General features: G+C 42.1%; 1 pseudogene across 1 annotated transcript; it reads left to right on the top strand.

Moving 5' to 3' along the window:
- The first annotated feature begins 18727 nt into the window (after positions 1–18727).
- On the top strand, positions 18728–26672 carry LOC143274340 (uncharacterized protein C2orf78 homolog; annotated as a pseudogene). The gene is made up of 3 exons (XR_013052949.1): positions 18728–19533; positions 20813–23595; positions 24979–26672. The product of XR_013052949.1 is annotated as an uncharacterized protein C2orf78 homolog (transcript).
- The last annotated feature ends 1194 nt before the right edge of the window (positions 26673–27866 follow it).

Here is a 27866-nt window from a genome sequence, read left to right as displayed (position 1 = left end):
TTACCTTGACTACACTCATCACTTTAGCTGAAATGGTTCTGTTGTGTGTAGACATCACATATTCCTTATCCATTGCTCTGTTATTGGACAGCAAGATCAGGTAATATAGATATTCCTGAAAAAAGCTGCCATCTATACTGATTCGCAATGCAGTAACATGTTCATTTCCTTGGAATAGTGTAGATGGGATATGTGACAGACCGTGGGTTTGTGTTTAAAGTGACTCCATACTGAAATAGAGAGAGGGTAGAATACTTCACATTATATCCACCAACTTATTGGTGTTTTCTGTGGAAGCAATACTTGGAAGCCCCCTACTTTCAGTTAACTCTCCATTTCTATTCTCTAGCATCAAGAAAGACCATTTTCCAATGGGCCTGGTGTTCAAATTCAAGTAATGTCTAGAATGACAAGTCAAGTTTTCATGAACCTCCATGGCTCATTCTACTATGTACAGTTAAGCTTCACAGCCACAGACCTGTCTATCACTGCATCCATCTCCTCAATTACTTTCAAAGTACTCCACCCATCTGATCATCCATAACAAAGGGATGTTCACTTGATTTTGGAACAGAAAGCCATGCTACACTATTCTTCCATGACCTTTCCAGCAGGCAAGGTTATTAGGTAGGACCCAATGAGGCACCTCCTGAAAGACCAGTGTGGGCGAGAGAGAAAGGAGACCTGGTGCATAAAGATAAACAGAGTCAGTCTAAGTCGGGTCAAGGTCTCCTTTATTGCAAGGGAAGGCAGGCTTATATATACTGGGGGATAGGAGAAGTGAATAGGGGAAGGGGTGATGGAAAATTTGTGAAGAATAGGATCAGGGTGAGGTCTCTTTGGTCCAAAGTTTGTACAACCAACCAACCTGAACATGTTTCAGGAAGTTATTCTAAAAGTACATTTTGTGTTTCTTTTTCCAGGAATGAGTGTTTTTGTAAGTTAGTTATGTTTGTCAAGGGTGTAGTCATGCCAGATCATCCAAGCAAGCGAGGTCTATTTGCACTCATCCATTTTTTGTTTCCCACCAATTCCCCCTTCTTTCTTTAAAATGGCCAAAGCAGACTTTGGTCATAAATCGAGAGGGCCCCTGTCTTAGGCTATATGGGGGGCATCCTGTGTCTGGCAACCTGCCATGTTGAGCTGGTCTCTGACAACCTCTGTACGTTGTGCTCCAAGCACAGGCCCCATACTAATCCCGTCATTGAGTACCCGCTAGCCTTTAGTTGTAAGTGGTTTTTAGGTTCATAGGACACTGAACCTGAGCCTTTCACCTGTTTCGATAGTTTGATCTCGAGTTTCTAACTGATGTTTGTTGATGTAACCAACCATCTTATTAAATAAGAAACACAGAAACAATGTAAAAGAGAAAGCCAAGAGGTCAGAGCTCAGAGATAAAATCTCACCCTTCCTCCTGCTGTGTCCCAACTTCCTGAAAGAGAGCTATTTCCTTGTGTGTCAGTCGTTTCAAAGTCATTCTGCCTTCTCATTGGTTGTAAACCCAAACACATGACTGCCTCGTCACTGTCTGTATGTACAGCCCTCTAGGTCTTAAAGGCGTATGTCACCAATGCTGGCTGTATCCCTGAACACACAGAGATCTATGGGATTAAAGGTGTGTGCCACCACCGCCATGCTCTTTCTATGGCTCTAATAGCTCTGACCCCCAGGCAACTTTATTTATTAACATACAATCAAAATCACATTTCAGTACAATTAGAATACTAACACATTTCCCCTTTTCTATTTTAATAAAAAGAAAAAAAGCAAAAGGTTATAACTAACAGAAGAAAAACTATATACAAAAGTACAATAACTATATACAATATATACAAGTAATGAATACCTAAACAGGTATTTGACAAATCAGAGAAAATATTTCCATTATCTATCCTATTTTGGTAAATCCAAGATGTATCTAATGCACTTTCTATCCTAATTAATTTTCAAATATAACTAACTAATTTTCAACCATGACTAACTAATCTTCAACTCCCTCAGAGACCCAAGAAGGAAATAATATTAGCTAACAAAAATAAAAACAGGAAGTGCATGCAAGAAATTTCCAAAAAATTTGTGAGTTGACAGAAACAGCCAGCTGCCTAGGCAGTCACCTGAGGTTTCTCCGCAGTGTTGGGGCATCATCTTCAGCCTATAGGCTTAGCGTATCTCACAGACTCATTTGTGAAGTAGGATGTACACCAGTCAAGAGTTCAACCTCACATTGGGTGAGAGCAGTCCATGTACCAGAAACGCCTGAATTCCACTAGTGTCCTGTCATGATTCAGGATTTTATATTCTGGAAATTGTTGACAGTTTTTGAGTTCAGCTGTCCATTCTTCTTTGCAGTGTATATATGGCTTCATCTCAGCATCCCCTTCTTCTCCACATCCCTCTATTAAATGCCAGTCTACTTTTGAGAGGCATGAGCTTTCAGCTGCTGTTCCATTGCACATCAGAAGCCATTGGCCCACTCCCTGTTCAGCTGCCTTCAAAGGAAAGGGCACTGTACCTTTTCCAGATTGTGAAGGCCACTTCAGGGATGGGGCCATATTGTCCGGGCCTCAGAAGATGCCTTTTGATAAAGCCATAACCACACTTGTTTTGGCAAGAATCAGTATTCCTTTGTTTTGTGTTCTGTCTGTCCATTTTGTCCTTTTGATTTGAGGATACTTTGTTGTCCAGTGGCTAACTTTTGCCACAATGATAGTTGACTCCATATGCAGTTTCTTCAATGCCCATATTTTCTCTGAAGTAGATTGGTACTGCCAGGAGCCGACATGTCTCAAAAAAGAAAAATTTTCTAAGTTATTAAAACATTTTAAATGCCATATTCTGTAGATCTCTGAAGGGTTTGAAGATGACCTGTCTAAAACATCTCTGCTCAATTTTTAAAACATATCTAATATGACTACAAGTTCTATTGTAATGTCTAACTACTAATTTTCATTCCTTTATATCATAATAGTTGGTAATAATAACATTCAAGGATCAGAAAATTGCATTACATTGTTAAATGAATGGTATGAATACAATTAGAAATATACATATAGCATTTTCTAACAATGTCAGTTTCAAATTTGTACACAATATAAAACAATCCAATGTAAAGTATTTAAAACTAGTCATTGTCTTTTTCTTTTCTTTTCTTTCTTTCTTTTTTTTTAACAAGAACCTTAAATCTAATCCCCTTTGCTTAGCCTTTTTTCTAACCCTTGAGACAATTTGTAACCAACATTGAAAATTATCCCAGACCCAAAACCCATTAAAAAGACCAAAAAACCACCCACCCCACACCACCTCTTTGGAAATGTGGGCGTCGTATTCTTAAAATTGCTTCCTGCTGGGTATGGGCGAAGTTTTCTTTATCCTAAAAGAAAAATTTTAGGTTAATTTTCAAATTCTAGGAGAGGTAACTATATCCTTCATTATCCAGTCTGTGTATAATGCCAAAGTTCAGGGTTTATCTCAAGTCCTTATTCAAGTAGTCTTTGAGACTGGATCATCTCAGCTAGTCATCTCAAAATTGCTCTGAGCAGCTTGTAGTTCAAAGCTGATCTGTGGATGATGTTTGTCAGCTTAATGATATTATTGTCCACGTGGAATTGTTGTTGTTGTGGGGCCCCATCTTCTTTCTGGAGACTTCAGTTGATGTTAGGCCTGGCCGTGATTTCCTGCAGAAAACTGATAAGAGACTCGAACACAAAGACATATATATGCAGGTAATTGAAGCCTTTTTTTTCTAGAATTAGTACTCTATATGACCATTCATATCTTAACAAAGTTTAAAATGTATAAATATATATTAATCTTGTAAATTTTGATATAAAATTCATACTTTAAGAAGAGTTTAAATAATCAGAATAGAATCAAAGAGTTGAGATTAGTAATACAATAGTCCCTTAATTAATTTGGCTTTTGTCCTTGCTTTCCACATCCAAAACATCTAACATTTCTCAAAACTTTTAAAATTGCTTCTCCTATCCACATATCAACATGCTCATCAGCTTCAACATCAACTGTGTCTCTAATCCAATCTTCCAAAGGTGCAGATCTTGCCCTAAATGGCCTGATTATGCTTTTGCATGCTGCATTCGCATTCTCAAAGGCCAAAGATTCAATTATTGCCTTACTAGCTTCTGAATCTGAGACCATTCTCTTTACTGCTGAAGCCAGTCCTTGTAAAAAATCTGTAAAAGACTCTTTTGGGCCTTGCATCACCTTTGTAAATGACTCAGATTTTTTTCCTGGTTCCTCAACTCTGTCCCATGCATTCAAGGCTGCCGTTCGACATAAAATTAGGGTTTGGACATCATATAAACATTGTGTTTGTACTGAAGCATATTGGCCTTCTCCAATAAGCAGATCCTGGTAAACTTGTATTCCTTTATCCCTCTATTGTTTTTCTATGTTTTTAGCCTCATCCTTAAACCAAGTCAGAAATTGAAGTCTCTGGCTGGGTTCCAGAACACCTTGGGCAAGGTCCCGCCAGTCCTGTGGTACAATCCTATTATATGTTGACCAAGAGTTTAACATTTGCTTTACATATGGGGAATGCATGCCATAAGATACTATTGCCTCCTTAAACCTTTTTAAATCCAACATTTCAATTGGAGCCCAAATATTTTGTGTAGCCATTTGATCAGGCATCTGCTGTACAGTTACAGGATAAATTAAGGGTGACTGTGTGAAAACAGGCTTTCTTTCTATAACCTTATGATCCAAACTTGAAACAACTTCACTGTTAATTTCTTCTGTCTGAATTTTTACAGGTTTAACAAGTTGTTCTAAAGCTGTCATCCTGGCACTTAAATTGACTATCTATTTAAATATTAAAATGAGGATAAGCATGGTAATAAACTGCATAATTCAATCAACATTAATCTTCTCATATAGGTGTTCCATTGTCAGACTGCCTGAAATTTCAAACAAAAACCCAATTTTCTTCCAATGTACACATAAAACTCATTTTCTTTTTAATGTGGAAAAAATTCTCTTTTAGATAGTTTCCTTTAAAATATCTGATATGTTATGACTTACCAAATCTGCATGGAACAGTAGAAATCTGAGGGGATTTTCAAAACAGCCACCTAGTGTCCGATGTGTAAATCCAGAGAGAGAGAGACAGAGAGAGAGAGAGAGAGAGAGAGAGAGAGAGAGAGAGAGAGAGACAGAGACAGAGACAGAGAGAGAGACAGAGAGAGAACGCACAAGAAAGCATAGCCAGCTAAAGCTTAAATCCAGCCATGTGTTCCCTCTTGTGCCCAGTCAAGGCTTGGGTCTGGCTTCCTTAAGCTCCGACCACGACCATGTGTGTTGGCTTTACAGACAGGGTCCTGTTTGGCAGGGCAGGTCTGAGTTGTTTGTAGTACCGGCTTTAAGCAAGCAGGCTTTAAGCAAGCAGCTCAGTTAGTCCAGCCTGAGGCCAAGCAGACCTAGGCCCGGGCTAGGAACCCAACCGCTCGGACTAGGGGGCTGCCGCTTGGACTAGGAAGCCGACTGCCCGGCCTGCCGCCCTTACAGGAGAGCGGACCTGCCTCCAAGCAAAGCGATTTTTTTTTTTTTGGTTTTTCGAGACAGGGTTTCTCTGTGTAGCTTTGCGCCTTTCCTGGAGCTCACTTGGTAGCCCAGGCTGGCCTCGAACTCACAGAGATCCACCTGCCTCTCCTCCCGAGTGCTGGGATTAAAGGCGTGCGCCACCAACGCCCGGCTAACCAAGCGATTTTTAGTGGATTCTTGTCACGTTGGGTGCCAGATGTTGATGTAACCAACAGTCTTATTAAATAAGAAACACAGAAACAATGTAAAAGAGAAAGCCAAGAGGTCAGAGCTCAGAGCTAAAATCTCACCCTTCCTCCTGCTGTGTCCCAGCTTCCTGAAAGAGAGCTATTTCCTTGTGTGTCAGTCGTTTCAAAGTCATTCTGCCTTCTCATTGGTTGTAAACACAAACACGTGACTGCCTCGTCACTGTCTGTATGTACAGCCCTCTAGGTCTTAAAGGCGTATGTCTCCAATGCTGGCTGTATCCCTGAACACACAGAGATCTATGGGATTAAAGGTGTGTGCCACCACCGCCATGCTCTTTCTATGGCTCTAATAGCTCTGACCCCTGGGCAACTTTATTTATTAACATACAATCAAAATCACATTTCAGTACAATTAGAATTCTACCACAGATAGTAGTGTACTGAAACGGTTTTTGATAGAGCTGAATCAATCTGATTTTTAATGAATTGTGTTAGCCATTGAAAAGTCCAAGGACCAAAGGTGAGGAGGAGAAGGAAAATAATCAGGGGGGCCAAGAGGGTGGGGATCAGGGTAGAAAGCCAAGGGGATTTATTAAAGCTTCTATATAGAAGGGCAAACCCTGCTCCTAAGAGCAAGAGCCGCATTTTACTGCAGCCCCATAAAGGTTTACAAAGGAAAAACCCACAAAACTCATTAGGTTACAATTCCCATACAATTTCGTTTGACAAGATCATGGTCTGGGTACAGAGTGTTCACAGAGGGGTACAGTTACGTCAACAGGTACAATTTCCCTGAAACCTCTGGAGGGGTGCTATCAAGGCGGGAGTGGAGTTTACACACAGGTCATGGTGGTCCTTCCTGGAACATCTGCAACTATCCCAGTCACAGTTGAGCACATCTCTTAACAGAAATCACTTTACATTGTTACATTTTGGCAGGGGTGATTGAGTAGTGCCTGAGTCAGGTTGCCCTTGGAACTAGAATTTTAGTTTCTCATTTCCTGGTGCTTGAAGTTTCTCTTTTCCTGAGGCTTGGGGGTGTAAGCCTGAAGGGCTAGAATCTTTCATTAACCCATTTTCCTTTTGGCAAATTTTAATCTTAAAATTATGGTATTACATTTAGTAACTCATGGCCTATTTTAGTAACTCATGGCCTGTAATGGCCATGCATAGTCCATGTATAATTAGCCATCTTGTTTCTATGCCAGGGAGTTTTCTTTTGACCCAGCATTTCAGCCTTTTCTGAACAAGGAAAATGGGACGATGTACTCTCTTCTGGAACTTCTTCGAGCTGGCATTGGGGCGTCACTATCAGGGCCTCTCCCCCAAAAGGCTGAAAAGCTGGTCAAAGACTGGGAAGGGGGCATTTGTCAGTAGCATGTAGCTGCCTGACCCCATAGGGACAGAGAAGAATCATGTTAGCTGGGCTGGTCCACGTTAGCCTTTAGAATGTCCGGAGCCCACAGTCATCTGGAGCAGTGGAGTCAGCAACTGAAACTTAGAGGTGTCTGCCAGCCAAGTAGAAATCTGTTGAGACATATTTAAGCTAGGAACAGAAGTTAAAATTTATTTGGAACCCTTATGTCCATACCCTTAGTAATGGAAAAAGCAGTAGTCCCAAGACCAGGAGAGAGGAAAAATACCATCTTTAGGAATATTTATCTGGGGTCCTTTCGACCTCTGTGAAGTGGGTCTAGGTTTTTATGACTCTTTTGATCCTTTGAGACACAGTCTGGGCTAGGTCCTGGCAGCAGGCGTTGCACTGGGGCATCTTGCCCTGTGGCCAGCGTTGTCATAATCCAGGCAGAGGCATTGTGGTGCCTGGTATGTAATCTTGTCAGAGACCTTGGGTCACTGCTAGGATCTGGAAGCCTGACTGATAAAATAAACTTTTAGATCAACATTTAAATGCCATATTCTTCAGATCTCTGAAGCATAAGGGCTGTCCAGATGTGCGAATAGACAAACTCTGTTTCTAACTATTTGTTTCAAGCTCAACCCTGAAAACATATATAAGGGATTGAATAAATGAGTAAACTTATTTCTGTAATATTATATCAGTACTTATTTATCCTGACTACAATTAAAAAGAAATTTGATTATTCATGACTGACTACTAAAAACAATGCTTTTAAGTTGAAGCTTCCTCTAGCATCAAATACAGGTTCAGTAAAGAGGCCAAAACAAAATATCAATATAAGACATATATATGTATCAGCTTATCCAAATAACTTAAGCTTAACAAACTTAGCAAATACAAGGAGGCTAGACAACATTCTTAAGCCTGAATGTACCTTGGGTAAGGAGAAACATTTTTAAGTCATTGGTTTTTAACTATAAAAACTGTTTCTGAAAGATTAAGATCTTACAAATGTACTTTAAGGGGGAGAAAACATGGCATAAAGCAAAACCAAGCTCCAGAGTACAAACAGTCCCAAAGTTTAATATCTGGGACTCATTTATAATCTTTTTGGTTCTTTCATTCAGAGGCTTGGATGATTTCTTTGACGCTACCTTTGGCAGCACATACATAGTCTGTCTGTTCTATTTTATTATGGCTGGTGCTTTCGGTGATCATCACCTGACATTGGCAATTTTAAAACTGCTAAGGTCCACCAGACTCTTTTTGAAACTTTAGTCCTGCCATATATTTGCAAACCTCAGCTGTTTCCTATGATCCTTTTATGTCTTTAAAATCATTATCATTTTACATGGGTAAATCTTAAATTACAAAGTTTAGCTGTCAGAGCAATGTATATTCCTGTGTAAAAGCATTGATGTGTAGCTTTAATATTTATCAAATATATTATTTATTAAACATATGTTGTTGTCTATTTAAATTTTATAGAAACTTCTTGTTGAACACTTGGTAAAAACATAAGTACTTAGGTGTTACATATATTTTTTAAAAGCAATAATTACTTGCATACATATACACAGTTGGATCCAAGTTACATACATACATACATACATACATACATACATACAGTTAAAGCTTGCTTACATTTTCAAGTCACATACCTGTTCATATATACACCTAAACAGTTTGCAGAATCATTAGCCATTTTTAAGATGAAAACCAACCAGAATTAACTTTTAAATTCAGTATTTGCAGGTATAAGAAACCATAACAGTTTACTGGCCTTCTATAACCTTTTATATCAAAGTCTTTCTTGTGATTTTTCTCAGTAATCTAGAAATCCAAATTTGCATCTGTTCTGTACCTCAGACAAGAAACTGTAGTTTAACCTCATATAGGGAGTGACATTCCATTCTTGGAGCCAGATTCTGATCAGGTTTTAGCTACCGGGGAAGGTCTTGGGAGTCCCGTCCAACAGCATGGGAGATTCCATGCCCCAACTGGGCCCACAGACATGTCAGCTGTGATCCTGGAAGGGCAGTTATATCTCCACCAGCCCCCACATTCTGAGCTCCTCAAGGCTCCAGCTGACTCCTGCCAGCTCCGCTCTGCTCCATTGCTCACAGGCTGCCTAGCCAGTGTCCGGAGCCATTTTGGAGGATTTTTTTTCCTGCGCTGGTGGGCAGATCGGCGCAAGGGGGTGGTGGTGTGATTTTATCATTAGTCTCCCTGGTCCTCTGGAAGGCCTGGGGGTTTCTTTTCTTTAGATTCATGTTGGATTTCTTTAAGGGGGTAAAGGGAGGAAGTAGGAGAGCTGGGAAACGGTTGGGGAGCAGCCTGAGCTGAAGGCTGTGGAGCTGAGGGTAAAGGTATAAGGGAGTTTGAGAAGGGAGAGGGGGAGGTCTGGTGCTGGGGCAGGTGAAGCAGTGAGAAACGGCTTCACCCACACAGGTGGGTCTCTAGCTAAATTTTCCCAGACCGAAATATAAGGCACTTGGTTTGGGTGCTGGTGTGGTCCTTGGTCAAATATCCGAGCCTTCACCTGTGAAATGATGTCAGTGTTAAAAGTCTCATCCCCCAGCCAGCTGACCCCAAAGGCCAGCCATTCCAAGGAACAGAAGGTGATCCATTTCTTTTTCTTGACTTCCAGAGAGGAATTGCGAGCCTAATCGAGGACATCCTTCCAGTTATCTGAAGTCAAACTTAGGGGGGTAGTTAGTTGCTGCCCCATATGGAGAGAGAAAGGTAGAGGCAAAAGACAGACTCAAAAAAAAAACAACAAACAAACACAAAGAAGACAAGGACAGACACAGTCCATGCGATACTTGATTCAGCTACAAAAGTACAAATTACAAATTCAAATTAAAATGGGAGAGGCTGCTGTGAACAGCCTCCCTCCCCCAGGGAAGGAGAGACTCATCTTCTTCAGATCATTCCAGAGGAGACCTCCAGAGTGGGGACCCAGGGACCGTTGAGCACGTCTGCTCTCCCACATAAGTCCCAGACACAAGTCCTGCACACTTCTGCAGGCACCAAATACAAATGCCAAATCAACCAGACAAAAGACAAGACACAGTAACATACATTGAGCTCGTGTTTACCTCCAACTGGCAAACGGGGTTCCGGGGGGCACCCCAATCTTGGTGGAACCTCCAATGTTGGACCCCAAAGTTTAGGGTCTCATGTGGGCGCCCCAAGATCCCAGACTCCAGTCCAGTTGATGCAATAGCAGGAGGATTTATTAAGCTTCTATACAGAAGGGCTCCTCTGCTCCCAAGAGCAAGAGTTGCCATCAGGGGAGAAGCGGCCGTTCTTGTTTTACTTTCAGTTTTTGGCGAAGTGGCCACCGCGGCTCCAGACTCATTATCGGGCATCAGGCAGGGGGAGTCTGAGAGAAACTCCTCCACAAGGGCTAATAAATGTGAAACATGTTCGACTCCCTCTGTTTTCTTTAAAATATCTCTAATCACACCATAAAAACTAAAAACAGGTAGACAGGCCCAGTGGCAGAGACAGGCAGATGCAGGTAGGCCTGTGGCACAGGCCCGCGGAGGTAGACAGGCCTGGCGGCGGCGGCCAACAGGGACATTCAGGCCTGCCGACAACCAGCAAAGACATACAGGCCCGGTGGCGGCCCGCAGAGGTAGACGGGCCCGGCAGCAGTGACAAGCAGCGGTAGTTAGGCCTGCAGCGGCAGCTGGCAGAGACATACAGGCCCAGCGGCAGCTGGCAGAGACATACAGGCCCGGTGGTAGCCCGCAGAGGCACACAGACCCAGTGGCAGCTGACAGGGACATACAGGCCTGGCGGCAGACTGCAGAGGTAGACAGGCCCAGGGACGGAGACAAGCAGACGCAGCTTGGAACAGGGATGCCTCTAACCCCAACACCTGGGGAAGAAGCTATCTCCGTGGGACGGAACCAGAACAAATCTGAACACTCCGTCTGAGGACAACCCAGGGCCCAGCTGCTGATCCTGTGGAACCCAACAACTTGGAGGTGTTGGTGAGACTACCCCGCTCAGCTGAAACCCATCTGGGAGAGGATTCAGATGCCTACAGTTTGAAGTCTGAATAAACAAGATCAGCTGAGGAGTTGACAAATGAACAAAGCGTGACCTAGGAACACAGAAGAAGGTGCTACCCAGCCACCAAACAAGATCACCAGAATCATAAGTATATACTTCACCGACTGAAATCAGCTGCCCCTGAAGAAATAGCCCAATAGCACCAATTTAACCAAGAACCCCTACTAAACCAAGACTAAAAATTAGAACAAGAGAGGCACTCTCAGACACAGACACCACTTGCACTGCACAGAGGAAGAGATGAGTAGATGCCAATGTAAAAATAGAGGCAACAACATAAAGACCTATATGGCAACATCAGAACTTAGTGATTCTACACCTGCAAGATCTGAACATACCAAGACAGAAGAAACAGAAGAAATCAACCCTAAAAATGACTTTAAGAAGATGATAGAGGCCCTTAAAGAAGAAATAAATCATTCCCTCAAAGAGGAAATAAAAACTTTCCTTAAAGAGGAAATGAAAAACTCCATTAAAGAGGAAATAAAAAACTCCCTTAAAGAAATGGAAGAAAAAACGAACAAAAAAAATGGGAAGAAATCAAAGAAAGCCAAGAAAAAGCAATTAAACAGATGAAAGAAACATTCCAAGATCTGAAAAATGAATTTGAAACAATAAAGGAAACACATGCTGAGGGAATGCTGGAAATAGAAATCCTGACTAAACGAACAGGAACTACTGAAACAAGAAAAACCAACCGATTGCAAGAGATAGAACAGAGGATCTCTGACACTGAAGAAACGATAAAGAAAAAGGATGCGTCAGTCAAAGAAAACATTAAAGACAAAAAAGTCGTAACACAAAACATCCAGGAAATTTGGGACACCATGAAAAGACCAAACCTAAGAATAATAGGGATAGAAGAAGGAGAAGAATACCAACTCAAAGGCACAGAAAATATATTCAACAAAATCATAGAAGAAAACTTTCCTAACCTAAAGAAAGAAATACCTATGAAGATACAAGAAGCTTACAGAACACCGAATACACTGGATCCAAAAAAAAAAAAGTCCCCTCGCCACATAATAATCAAAACACTAAACACACAGAACAAAGAAAAAATATTAAGAGCCGCAAAGGAAAAAGACCAAGTAACATATAAAGGCAAACCCATCAGAATAACACCAGACTACTCAATAGAGACTATGAAAGCTACAAGATCATGGACAAACCTCATGCAGACACTAAGAGACCACGGATGCCAACCCAGACTATTATACCCGGCAAAACTCTCAATCACCATAGGCGGAGTAAAGAAAATATTCCAGGATAAAACCAGATTTAATCAATACCTGTCTACAAACCCAGCCCTACAGAAAGCACTAGAAGGGAAAATCCAACCCAAAGAAGCTAAACACATCCATGAAAAATCAAGCAATAGATAATCCTACACCAACATACACCACAGAAGGACAACCAACACAACCACAAAAAATTACAGGAATTAACAATCACTAGTCATTAATATCCATCAATATCAATGGTCTCAACTCACCTATAAAAAGACACAGGCTAACAGAATGGATAAGAAAACAGGACCCATCCATCTACTGCATACAAGGAACACACCTTAACTTCAAAGACAGACACTACCTCCGAGTAGAGGACTGGGAAAAGGCTTTCCAAGCAAATGGACCTAAGAAACAAGCTGGTGTAGCTATCCTAATATCTAATAAAATAGACTTCAAACTAAAATCAATCAAAAGAGATCAGGATGGACATTACATATTTATCACGGGAAAAATCCACCAAGATGAAGTCTCGATTCTAAACATTTATGCTCCAAATACAAAAGCACCGACATTCATAAAAGAAACACTACTAAAGTTTAAAACGCACATCAATCCCCACACATTAGTAGTGGGAGATTTTAACACACCACTCTCACCAAAAGATATATCTACCAGACTGAAACTTAAAGAAATAAAGGACCTAACAGATGTTATGACTCAAATGGACCTAATAGATATCTAACAGAATATTCCATCCTAACACAAAAGAATATACCTTCTTCTCAGCACCCCATGGAACCTTCTCAAAAATTGACCACATGCTTGGCCACAAAACAAATCTCAACAGATAGAAAAAAAAATTGGAATAACCTCCTGTATCTTATCAGACCACCATGCCTTAAAGTTAGACCTCAAAAACAACAAAAATTGTAGAAAACACACAAACTCATGGAAACTGAATAATGCCCACCTGAAACATCAATGGGTCAAGGAAGAAATCAAGAAAGAAATTAAAGAGTTCCTAGAATTCAATGAAAATGAAAGTACAACATACCCAAAATTATGGGACACTATGAAAGCCGTGCTAAGAGGAAAATTCATAGCTCTAAATGCACACATGAAGAAGATGGAGCAATCCCATACCAATGAATTAACAGCACAACTGAAAGCACTAGAACAAAAAGAAACAAACTCACCCAGGAGAAATAGATGCCAGGAAATAATCAAATTGAGGGCTGAAATCAACGAAATAGAAAACAAGAGAACAATACAAAAAAAATCAATGAAACAAAGAGTTGGCTCTTTGAAAAAATCAACAAGATAGACAAACCCCTAGCCAAATTAACCAAAAGGCAAAGAGAGAGTACCCAAATTCACAAAATCAGAAATGAAAAGAGAGACATAACAACAGACAACGAGGAAATCCAGAGAATCATCAGCTCATACTTCAAAAACCTGTACTCCACAAAAATGGAAAACCAGGAAGAAATGGACAATTTTCTGGATAAATACCACATACCAAAATTAAATCAAGACCAGATAAACCATTTAAATAGACCAATAACCCCTAAAGAAATAGAAACAGTCATCAAAAGTCTCCCAACCAAAAAAAAGCCCAGGACCAGACGGTTTCAGTGCAGAATTCTACCAGACTTTCAAAGAAGAACTAATACCAATCCGTTCAAAGTGTTCCACACAATAGAAACAGAAGGAACACTACTGAACTCTTTTTATGAGGCTACAATTACCCTGATACCCAAACCACACAAAGATGCAACAAAGAAAGAGAACTACAGACCAATCTCCCTCATGAACATTGATGCAAAAATACTCAACAAAATATTGGCAAACCGAATCCAAGAATACATCAAAACAATCATCCATCACGACCAAGTAGGATTCATCCCAGGGATGCAAGGTTGGTTCAACATACAAAAATCAGTCAATGTAATACACCATATAAACAAATTGAAAGAAAAAAACCACATGATCATCTCCTTAGATGCTGAAAGGCCTTTGACAAAATCCAACACCCCTTCATGATAAAGGTCTTAGAAAGATCAGGAATACAAGGAACATTTCTAAACATAATAAAAGCAATTTATACAAAGCCATCAGCAAACATCAAATTAAATGGAGAGAAACTCAAAGTGATACCACTAAATTCAGGAACAAGACAAGGCTGTCCACTCTCCCCATATTTATTCAATATAGTACTAGAAGTTCTAGCTAGAGCAATAAGACAACAAAAAGAGATCAAAGGGATACAAATTGGCAAGGAAGAAGTCAAACTTTCACTATTTGCAGATGATATGATAGTATACATAAGTGACCCCAAAAACTCTACCAGGAAACTCCTACAGCTGATAAACTCCTACAGTAAAGTGGCAGGATACAAGATCAACTCAAAAAAATCAGTAGCCCTCCTATATACAAATGATAAGAGGGCTGAGAAAGAAGTCAGAGAAACATCACCCTTTACAATAGCCACAAATAATATAAAATACCTTGGGATAACACTAACTAAACAAGTGAAGGACCTTTTTGATAAGAACTTTAAATCTCTAAAGAAAGAAATTGAAGAAGATATCAGAAAATGGAAGGATCTTCGATGCTCATGGATAGGTAGGATTAACATAGTAAAAATGGCAATCTTACCAAAAGCAATCTACAGATTCAATGCAATCCCCATCAAAATCCCAACACAATTCTTCACAGACTTGGAAAGAAAAATACTCAACTTTATATGGAAAAACAAATAATAGCTAAAAGAATCCTATACGATAAAGCAACCCTTGGAGGCATCACCATCCCTGACCTCAAACTCTACTATAGAGCTATAGTAATAAAAACAGCTTGGTACTGGTATAAAAACCGACATATGGACCAATGGAATCGAATTGAAGACCCTGACATTAATCCTTGCACATATGAACACCTGGTTTTTGACAAAGGAGCCAAAACTATACAATGGAACAAAGAAAGTATCTTCAACAAATGGTGCTGGCATAACTGGATGTCAATATGTAAAAGATTACAAATAGATCCATATCTGTCACCATGCACAAAACTCAAGTCCAAGTGGATCAAAGACCTAAACATAAATCCAGTTACACTAAACTTAATAGAAAAGAAAATAGGAAGCACTCTTGAACGCATTGGCACCGGAGACCATTTCCTAAATAAAACACCAACAGCACAGACCTTGAGCACAATAATTAATAAATAGGACCTCTCAAAACTGAGATGTTTTGCAGGGCAAAAGACACAGTCAATAAGACAAAAAGACAGCCAACAGAATAGGAAAAGATCTTCACCAACCCCACATCTGACAGAGGATTGATCTCCACAATATATAAAGAACTCCAGAAACTAGACATCAAAGTACTGAACAGTCCAATTAAAAAATGGGCTAAAGTGCTAAACAGAAAATTCACAAAACAAGAACTACAAATGGCTGAAAGACATTTAAAGAAAGGCTCAACATCCTTAATCATCAGAGAAATGCAAATCAAAACGACTCTGAGATATCACCTTACACCTGTTAGAAAGTGGTTTCATTGGGGAAAACTTTCCCTGGAGCAGGGAGGTAAGCAACTATGCTTAAGTCAACTTTGTGCTATTCCTTGGTTCTCAACAGCCAGGATCCCTTTCCAACCAGCTGCCACACTTACAAAAACACCTACATTGCTTTTTTCATGTAACCCACCGCCACATACCAACAAATGCCTTCCTGCTCAAGGTGTTCCAGTCCATATTTAGACCTTTCTCAGAAAAAAGCATAGCAGAGAATGCTAGAGCCCAGGATTCTGTAGAGACTGTTGCCAGGAGGAAGAAGGTTCAGTAACTGTCACACTCATTATACTTGTGGATGAAGAGAGAAGGTGGCCAGACTCAATGACTAACAACCTCAATAATGTAAGAAGGGGGGCAAGATACAAAGAATGCCCATGTGTCTGACACCAGAGTGAGACACAAGATGAGCACCCAAACAACAGAGGTTACCCCTCAAGTGCTTGCTACAACCAGCAGCATCCAATTACAAGCATCTTCACGATGACCAGAAGATCACTGCTTCTGGAAGTTCACCATGATACTTCCCACCATATTAAGGATACAGGTTCACCTTAGTCCAAGAATCAAACCCTACCAAGATGCGATGAAAAGCAGAGAAGAGAGATGTGAGTCTTGCCTGGGGCCACACAGAATAAGGAAGGCATCTAGGAGAAGAAACCCAAAGAGATTATTCTTAGAGTTCATCATCCAAAGTGCTCTCAATACACTCAACTCTGTCCTTTAACACAGTCACAATGGAGCCCTTTGATCTCTTCCTTGGGTCATGGGCTGATGATGATGGCTCATAAACCAGATCAACGGATACAGTTTCTCAACTGAGGTCCCTCCTCCCATGCCAACCTCTCCTTCCTGCCCAAGGGGACTGACTGGATGTACAGTGTATGCTCACTCCTGGAAGGTGACACCTCATAGGAACAACAGACACAGCTTCATCGATGAATGTTATAAGAAGCTCTGCCATTATCCTGAACTAAACCTCCTGAGAGGGAAACTTCCATGCCAGGATTGCCTCCTCTCACTAGCACACACATCAGACTGCATGGCTACTGTTAGTCTCCTGGCATCCTCTCCAACCAATCCAAACTGTTAGCTCAGAATCCGAACTTCCCATTGGCTGCTGCCCCGTTTATGACATCATTCGCCCTTCAACCCAACCTACCAGCCCTGGTAGGTTCTTGGGGTTGCCAGGGTGATGCCTGTAAACAAATTTGGATCATCACAGGTCACCTGTGACCAGTGACCAGTAAGTGCTGTCTGATACCGGACACACTTGCCACTCTGGTCAGCTAATCAGACAAAGACAAACAATTCTCTGGCTCCATTGTACTGTGGGTTGCTGATACTATCCCCCCGACGATGGCAGGTAAGGAAAGAAATTTTAAAACATTAAAAAAATAAGGGATCACTTTTCCCTTATTTTTTACTAAACTTTTAAATTTTTGTGTAATGGGTATACTGTTGATGCTGATAGAGATATCTGGAATTGAATGTCACATTTAGATTTGGTTCTTACTGAGGCAGGAAAATATGGACCTAAAAGAAGACAAACTGCAGATATGACCCTTGATGTACACAAAGGTAGTTTGGAACTAATGTTACAGATAACCACAGAGTAAATAAAAAGGCACAAGACATTTTCATATCCCAACCCATTATTAGGCAGCCACACTGTTGAGATTAGTCTAGGTAAAGGTTTCCTGTCACATATAGAAAACAATGTCCAGCTCTAGTCCCTGGCTCTTACCCTCTATCCAGACCATCTTCCACAACATTCTCTTCATCTTTTGGTAGGTTTGGATGTTATCAACATGAGCTGGCTACTCCACAGTCAGTTGGTCTCTGGACAAGAACTGACACACCAGTGTGTGCACGGATTCTCACAAGGATTCCCAACTAGGAGAGTTACTAGAAATTAACAATTACTGTGGAAGTGTTCATTGAAGAATCCATGTAACCAACTTTTAATTAAGAAACAATCTTATTCAGAGATGAACCCCATGCTACATTAGAAATCCCAAACTGTCACTTGAAACATAGGCCCTCAACATGAAATATTATCAGCAGGTTGTATTCATGTAGTCATATTGGATGTGTGCTGAATTTATATTAAAAAATAACAAGTAGTGACTTACATAAAAAGTAGTGGGGAACAGAAGGAGCTAGAAGACAAGGGATTCTTAGCTACATACAGTTCTTATCTATGAAAGTCCTGATCCATCATTTCATTAAGAAAACTCAGAGTAGAACCAAGCCTAGTGGACATGGAAAGAACCTACAATGCCAGCACTCTGATGCAGAGACAGGCCAGTCTGTGTGATTTCAAGGCCAGACAGATCTAGGTAGAGACTCTTTCTCTGTCTACATTGAGGAAGGTCTGCACAGAACAGAACAAAGTCACAGGCATGAGAAGCTGCCTAAGGTTCTCCTACTTTAAACACTTCTGTTCTGGGACACAGGTGTGAGGCAGTGCCACAGCAGGAATCAGAACAAGACAAAGCAGGGCAAAGAAGGCTGTTGTCTAGGTTAGAGCAAGAGTCAACATGGATCAACTAGGAAGTCCATGCCAGCACAGGAAGAACAGGCAGCTCACTAAATGGGTGCCATCCTATCCTTTACCAAGAATCATTCTGAACCATTTGTGTGGGATATGTGAGGGAAAATGGGTCTCAGAATCTCCCAGACTGTACAAATGGGAGATAACAAAGATCTTCAAGGGAAGACACACAGATTCCATCTCACTCTGTTCCCATTTTCCTCTTGCTTCCTACAGAAAATTTCCAAAGTGCACCTTTCTTTGGAAAAGAATGTGCTCTGCAGCCCTCTGTGCCTGGGCTGAGGAATGCCATGACCTTAGCAGGAAGTGTGTGCAACTTCTCCAGGGTCTCCACCCGAGCTGTGAGTGCAGCATGGCTGTTGCCATCAGACTCCAGCACTTGTTGCCAGCAGCTCATGGACAGTGCCTACCCCTACCTACCAGTTGGCACAACCATGGTGATTGTGCTGACTGACCAGGGCCAGATCACTGCCTCACCACTCTCCTATCCAGGTGTTCTGCAGTGTGGTCCCATGGGAAACACTGACCAGAGGGGAGCTGCACTCCAGGACTTCACTCTAACTGTCATTGATCAGAATACCACATTCTCCTCCTTCTCTAGGACAGCCCAGGGTGATAATATTTTAGATCCCAAGGCCTTAGTCCTCTCCTATCCAACACTTTCTGCCAGCTTTTTTCAGGCCACACCACCACAGGTACCAAATCAAGGATACAGCCTAGCACCTTCGTACCTGGAGGGCAGCCAGGTCTACTACAATGAATTCAACAGCCTGGGCCCTCTGATGCCTGGAGAACTCGGGCAGTGCCTGCAGGCCGGTGGCTCTGTGTCCTACTCTGGGGGTCAGGCCTCTGCCTTGCAACCAGAGATGGTGATGATGCCAAAGGAGATTCAGTCAAGAAATGTCCAAACACCCTTCTCCACATCTGCAATCTACTATGCCACACCTGCTCAAGACAAGCCAGACACCATTCTTCAAGGTGAGTAGAGCAAGGAGGGAGGACTGAGATCAGCACTCAAAGCAGACACAGCTCAAACTTTCAGAAGTGGATGTCCTCAGGGAGGAAAAATGGGAGTCCTGAGAGCTCAGCCTTATTCTGGCTCACCATCCCCATCTTCAGTCTCTATAATGACTGACAATGCAGGGCAATGAGTGGCATCCATCCTCCATTAAGACATGTCCATGGACATCACCACAGTCACACACATCCCTGACCTGGCTAATCAGTCCCATGCACCATTCACAGCAATCGCCTCCTTCCTAATCTATTCCTCGGAGCTGTAGAGGACACCAAGACCTTTCTGTTTATTTTCTCTCACTTGAATTCTGATTCTAGAGCATTGCAATTCCAAATCTGTCCTAGAAGAAGTATTACTTGGTGATTCCAAGTGCTGGCACTGCTGTTTTCTTTCAACCATAAGTGCATTGAGAGTCCAGTATACCTGGAATACCAGAGTACAACTGCTAAATTGGGCAAAGCTTCTCTCTCATTCTCTCTCCTCTCTCCTCTCTCCTCTCTCTCTCTCTCTCTCTCTCTCTCTCTCTCTCTCTCTCTCTCTCTTTCCCCTTATCCTTCCCCCTCTCTCTCCAATTTTCTTTTGCTATGGTTATTCAGAGGAGAGCCAAGGCTATAAATGATCACTCGGCTATGTTCTAAACTACAAAGATAACCCTAGCTAAAGATTTCACCTTCTTAAACCAATATTCAAATCATTAATAATAAGACTGTGAAATGTGGAGCTGGAAGAAATCCAGAGTTGTTGAAAAGATTGCCTTGCAGGAGTGAGAAACTGGGTTTGGATACCCGAACCCATTTAGAAACTCAGGCAACAGGGGGAATTTGAGTAATGCCAAGAGTTTTAAGACAACAGCAAGCTCTTGAAAATTATGGACCAGACAACCTGCCTGATAGCAAACTTCCACAGAAATGAGGGTCAATCTTTCAAACACAAGGGGAAAGGAAAGGGAGGACCACAAACCCAGGGAATTCTGTCACCTCCCCGTGATCACTATGCATGCACACTACACACACAAACACCGAGGAAAACACAAACATCTGAGAAATAATGATATCACATGGCTACTAGAAATAAGAGAGTGGTCACAAGTCTCCCAACAGAGGTGCTGCCTGTGCTATTCAAGCAGAGCTCATAGGAATGCCTTCCCCACTGCTGTAGGGGTCTGAGTACTGAGGAGCACTGAAAAGTGGGGAGCACCTCACTTACCAGGCACTGACTTCTTCCTTGACTCTTTTTCAGTGGCGAAAATGGAGACAGCCCTGGGATTGACAGCTGCAGGCCAGACACTCTGTCTGCTCCAGAGTCCAGACCTCTGCAATGCCTGCATGCAGGATGTTCAGAAGTCACCACCTGTCCATGGGGACTGGTCATTAACTGCCCCCATTGACAGTCCTTCAGAATTCCTGCCCTTGCCTCCTGCTCCAATCTTGGAACAAACAGAGAATAACGACTTGGATTTGATGACAGATGATCTATCAACTCCTCTGGATGCCTATGAGGGCATAAAAGAAAACCAAGACCCATCACTTCTCCCTTTAGCACATGCCAACATGCAGCAGGCCCTGAACTACACTGATTCAGGGAGCCTAAAACAGAAGCTTTCTCCTGACAATGCCACCTTGGGAAGCAGCAGCCTTGGTCAGGATGAGCCTGGGGTGCTGCAGAGTGTGATGGACTCCAGCATGGACTTTGCAGACATGACTACACTGGTGGCAGATATTTGCCTTCCCCGACTCTTCAACTCAATCACTGATATGAACCCATTCCAAGATCCCACAGCAACCCAATCCAAAGACATCAGCAGGGATCGGGTCCAGAAAAGCTTTAGCACCATCAGTGTACTGTGGACCAAGTGAGAAAGAATGGCCAGGAAGCCTCTGAGATGCTAGATGCGTCTCCTCAGGCCAGAATCCAGCTCCAGGACCTGGTGAAGGGAGAAGAGGCTGTGGGCATTGCTGGGTCCAGAGAAGGGCCTATTGACAACATGCCTAAGCACTTGGAGGGCAGAGCCCAGAAAGCCACACCCAGCATACCCAGCAGAGCTAGGGCTCAAGGGCAAGACAAGACCAAGAGATCCAGAGAAAACAACTGCAAGAAAACAGAGGAGCTCAAGCAGGCAAGGAACAGAGTCAAGGCAGAAGAAAACACCACCATGCCAAAGAACCAGAGGAAGAGGAATACACCTGAGCTCAGCCACAACAGCTTTAAAAAGCCTCGAACTCACCTCGGCATGCACATGCTAGAATCCGTACAAGTCTTTCACCCACTGGGGAAGAAGAGTGAGAAGAAAACTGGCATCTCTTCCTCCCGGGCTCGGCTAAACTTCAGCAGCAACAAAGGTCCCAGGACAGGCCCAGCCACAACATCACTTCTGGATGTGCCATGTAATGGCCGAGGCCCTGGTAAAACCCCAAGCAATGCTCAGAGAACAGAGAGAAATGCTTACAGGGACGGTCATCCATCTCCATCCCAGTATAAGCTGCCCCCACCTGGCAAGGTCAAGTTAGTACCTCTAGCTTTTCCAGGCCTGGACATGCCACAAACAAGACCTATTTCTACAAAGCCTCTCCCCCTGGCTTCACACAGGGCCCCTGCAGTGTATCCTGTGAGACCTCATTCTAACTCAGCTCAGTCTACCAAACTCAAGCCATCTAAACCAGCTCCTGCCAGCACTTCTTTGATGGCCTCTGACAAGCCAGTTCTGCCTATTGCTACCAGTGCCACACAAGATAACATAACCAACCCCATCCAGTCTTGCACTGGGCCTCAGACAGCTGTCTCTAGGCCAGTATCCTACAGGGCATCATCTCACCCTTCACTACAGAGGGAGCTTGCCTCTGCAGACAAGAACAAGGCCCCATCACCTCCCAAACCTCAAATCCAACATCTACTGCAAGACTTCAGGCAACAACCAATTCCATGGAGGAATGTCCACATTTCAGGACCAGTCATCTCACAGCCCATCACAGAAGAGCAGAGACCAGAGAGGGAGGCCATGAAGAGGCGGGCTCAACAGGAGAGAGAGAATGCCGCCAAGTACACTTCTCTGGGAAAACCACAGCTCTTCCTTCAGAGGCAGAAGGATATGGATATTTCCAGATATTTTGGCTATGTCATGTAAGGGCTGGCCTAGCATTTGGAACACAGTACTATTCAACACAGACAAGGTGAGATAAGGAGACTTATATACATGCATACATTGGATATAAAGACTTGGACATAAGTGTAGATATGTAGGTACGCATTGAGTTAAGGTGAATAATATGTACATCCCAGGATTTACACATAATTGGTCAAACATAGTTTCATTACTTGTAAATATCTGAAGACACTAAAGGTGACTGGAGAAACTAAAGTCTGTTATATTTTATCCATGAGTAAGTATATATAGAGGGTTTTGATGGTTTCTTCGTACCTTAGCTGTTATTCATTTATGTCGTCGAAGTAGTAATATATGTTATATAAATACATCATATGATATAAATCCCTGGTAGTGTTATTTAAGGTAAAAGTAATTAGCCAAAAACCTGTAGTTTTAATACAATAATACTCCTTGACTTTTACTTTTAGGTAAAATAAAAGTCTTTTTTTCTTGGTATTTTTCCTATAAGGTATTCTGTGATAGTAAAAACATTCCTGTTCTTACCACACTTCCTCCCATTTTGAAACACTCACCCCAGCCCTTTTATATTTACTAGTCTGGGACAGAGCTACTCCTGAAATTTCATGAAATGAAATACAGGATTCCATGAGCACACTATCAAGCACCCACCATAAAGAGAAAATAGACAAGGTTGACCAATTTCCTGACTTGGGCATCATTTGATTACTCTTTGTCTCCAGTTGTATCCATCTTTGAAATCACCCATTAATGCTTAATTTTGTGTTTGTGTGTTTGTATGTCCTCCACCTGAATTCCTGTGGAACACATGTGTGGAGTGCCCACAGAGGCAAGAAGAGGCCATCAGACCTCTGAGGTCTGGAATTAAGAGAGATTGAAAGCGTCCAGGAGGTGTTCTGAAGTAAGCCTGCAGATACTGTAAGAAAAGCAAGTGTTCTTATCTCATGAGCCTATGTTGAATCCACATACTGCAAACAAATTAACTTCATTTTCTCTATGGCTGAAAAGACTTCACGTTCAATGAACATCCCACTTTCTTCACCCATGGCCATGCTGTTGGACACCATGCTTGGTTCCCTAATATTCTTGAAACGGTGCTACAGTCAACCCTGAAGGGCAAGTACCTCACTAATATATTGAGTTCTTTCTTTGGAAAGGCATATATGAACCATGCGGTGGGCAAGGTTTTGGCTTTTGGAGGTTCCTCCACACTGACATCCAATCAGGCTGGAAATCTTTCCATCCTCTCCAGCATTCCATAGCATTCCTTTTTTCGAACTCTCTCAGGGGTGGCTGTCATTTCTTTTCTAGTTGGCCTTGGATGGCATCTAGGATTTCTCTATGCATTTCCCTGATTCCTCCTCAATCTGAACCATTGTATGTCCTCACTCTCTTTGAAGAAATCAGGGAGGACTGTCTTTCTCTTTGCACTGTACTACCTGGGTTGCCTTCTTTCTGATGATATATGTATTTTATCTAATTCTAAATAATCTCATAATAATCTTCTTACTGGGGTAGCAACAGCAAAGATGTGCTCCTCTTCTCTAGGACCATCTCTCAAATAACTGTTTCTTTTTTTCTGGGATCAAATGCTTTACTTCCCTGAGAGACCATCTGTCAACTACAGCTAGGATTTCTTGAGTGGCCCATGTGTTGCTCCATTCTGGCCTGTCTGAGAACATTCAACACTTTGGCACACTCTGTGCTCTAATATTATCAGGGATATGCACACTATTGCCTCTGAGACATTTGGCACTTCTTTGAGAGGGTGACACATAGGAAATATAACCAATTGATTTCTAACTTTGCTTTTAGTTTCTTGAGACAGGTTCTCTCTCCATAACCCTGCATGTTCAGGATCTAACTATGTTGATCAGGCTAGCCTTGAATTCACAAACATCAGCCTGCCTCTACCTCTAACACTATCTCTGCCTCTGCCTATGGCACTACCTCTGCAATTACCCTGGCCCTGACCCTGGCCCTGGCCCTGGCCCTAACTCAAGAGTGTTGAGACGAATAGAACAATCCCACAAACAAATAGATTCAAGTTTCTTTCTATCTATGTGCATATCCAGGTTTCCCAGCATGACTGGATGAAGAGGTCATGTGGAAGCCAAGGTGAATTTTTCTTATCTACTAAAAATCTGAATACCTGAATATCTGTAGCCATGGCAGAGATCCAAAGAATGTCATCCAGCTGTTGTAGGTGCCTAAGTGCAGAGGTGCACTGAAAGGTGCACATCCCACTTACCAGGTACTGACTTCTTCCTTGACTCTTTTTCAGTGGTGCAAACGGAGACTTCCCTGGGAATCACACCTCAAGGCAGAGACTCCATCAGCTGCAGAATGGAACTCTGCTACTCCTACACCCTGGATTACCAGATGAGGACACCACCTGTTAATAGGCACAAGTCATGAACTACCCTCAACCGCAACCTTCAGAATTCCTGGCATTGCCACAAGCTTCATGCCTGGAACAAACAGAGAATGACAACCTGCATGAGATGGCAGCAAATCTGTCAGTGCTTCTGGATGCCTATGAGTGCATGAAAGAACACCAAGACCCATCTCTACTCTCTTTAACACACCCTGACTGCAGCATCCCTTGCACTTCACTGATGCTGGGAGCCTAGGGAGAAGCTTGCTTCTGAAAATTCAACATTGGGAAGCAGCAGTCTTGGTCACGATGAGCCTGGGACATGCACAGTGTGTTCGTCTCCAGCATGGACTTTGCAGACATGACTACAATGGTGGCAGAATTTCACCTCCCCAAATGCTCAACCCACTCTCTGAACTGAACCAATTCCAGTTTCTCACAGCCAACCAATGCAGAGACTCCATCGTCATCAGGAGCGATTCACACCCTTAAATCAGGTGAAGAGGAAGGAAGAGAAAAGCCCTCATCTGATTGATGGAGATTCTCTGGCCAGAATCTAGTATCAGGACCTGGTGGAGGGACAGAGCCTGGGAACAGTTCTGTGGCTAGAGAAGGTGATATTGACAACATCACCCAGTATATAGAAGGCAAAGCTCAGGAAGCCACACTCTGCAGGCCCAGCAGACCTAGGAATCATAGAAGACAACACCAAGAGTACTAGAGAAATCAACTCCAAGAAAGCTGAGGGAGCTGATGCTATGAAGTCATAGAGTAAAGACAGAAGACAAGCCCACTGTCCTCAACAACAAGAACATCAATTCACCTGAGCTCAACCCTGATGGCTTTGACAAGCCTCAAAACCACCTCAGCGAGCACATGCTGGAGTCTGTGCAGGTCTGTCATCACTGTGGAAGAAGGGTGAGAGGAAAACTGGCATCTTCTGAACCTTGAACTCTTTGTGCCACTCTGTGCTCCTATAGTGACAGAGTTGGTCACACTTTAGCCTCTGGGACAATTGCCATTGTCTTTATCCGGGATTACATATAGCAAGCAGAATTCATTTATTTATTAACTCACTTTTAGTTTCTTGAATTGGGACCCACTCCATACCCAGCATCTCCTAGAACTGACTACATGGAACAGACAATCACTGAACTCAAAAAGATCTGCCTGCTTCCCCCTCTGCAACAACCTCCATCTCAGCCTCTGCCTCCCCTACAGCCTCCACATCTGCACACTCCTAGACCACTGTCTCAAGTGTGCTGGGACGCAAGAAATTCTCCAACCAGAAAGGTGGAATCAACTTTTTTTTTTCTGTACCTGTGGACAACCACGTTTCAGTGCATGACTTGATGAAGAGTCCATGTGTACTCCACGGTACATTTTTGGTACATACCTAAAATCCAAAGAGACTAAGCCACATGTTTTTACAAATGCAACCTAACTCAGATTCATTTTTTCCTGACAATCTGTCTTGTTTAGGTTGTAGGCTCTACTTGTTACAATGCCCTTGAAGCACTGACCTCATATGAGGTGTGCTCATGCTATCTTGAGTATTTTCTCCTTTTGTATTAAAGTTATGACTGCTTTTCTACTTCTAAGGAGTGGGGAATCTCACAAATTTTATTCACCCTCTCCATAGAGACTCATGGTGCAACTTTCTTCACAATATTTAACTCCCAACTACGGTGTATGTCCAACATTGTTCATTCTAACAAGGGCTAAGTCCAGTCTAACTCACCTAGAAAATATTAACAAGCCTAGCATGAAAACATCCTACTACCTGAATGCAATGATCCTCACAGGGACAAATTTCAGTACAGCAGAATGATGGAAAGCAATGGCTTAGGGAGGCCTCTGGTTTTATCAATCTCTGCGTGTGGCTTAGTGACAGATTTGACCACTGCCATCAGACTACTGTGTTCAACTTATCCCCTAGGAGTAGTAGAAACACATTTGGATGGATATCTTCTAATCTTGGTATTATTATTTTAAACTTTATGTATTCAAACTAAGGGTCTTGTACAATAATGCCTATTAAAGAAACTCAGGAAGCACTTTTGATATTAAAGCAATTCAAACAATGCTGTACCTGTATTGAATCCTCAATATCATTATTTCTCATTGTACTATTCACTGAACATGATTTTTTAAAACTATATATTGTACACTGAGCCCAGTAACTTTGTGACCAAGTCCTACCCATTCCTTAACTCTCACCAAAATCTTAGGCATTGTTTTATGCTCAGCAGCATTGCCTTCAGTGTCAGGAATGGAACATGTAAGTGTGTTTAATCTCCCATCCATATAGCAAGACAGCATCAAGACATATTTGTCTGGGACTGGATACATATGGTATAAAATGATTATCCCGAGTTACAAGAACTCTCCTGCAATCACCTTGACTACACTCTTCACTTTAGCTGAAATGGTTCTGTTGTGTGTAGACATCACATATTCCTTATCCATTGCTCTGTTATTGGACAGCAAGATCAGTTTATATAGATATTCCAGAAAAAAGCTGCTATTTATATTCATGTGCAAAACAATAACATGTTCAATTCCTTGGAATAGTAGGGATTGAAATTGACATAAACCTGGTGTTGGTGTTTAAAGTGACTCCATACTGAAATAGAGAGAGAGTAGAATACTTCACACTATACCCACCAACTTATTGGTGTTTCCTGTGGAAGCAATACTTGGAAGGCCCCTACTTTCAGTTAACTCTCCATTTCTATTCTCTAGCATCAAGAAAGACCATTTTCTAATGGGCCTAATGTTCACATTCAAGTAAT

This window comes from Peromyscus maniculatus, chromosome 1, assembly GCF_049852395.1.
Source record: "Peromyscus maniculatus bairdii isolate BWxNUB_F1_BW_parent chromosome 1, HU_Pman_BW_mat_3.1, whole genome shotgun sequence".
In the NCBI taxonomy this organism is placed as follows: domain Eukaryota; kingdom Metazoa; phylum Chordata; class Mammalia; order Rodentia; family Cricetidae; genus Peromyscus; species Peromyscus maniculatus.
This window is presented reverse-complemented; position numbering and strand designations above follow the sequence as displayed.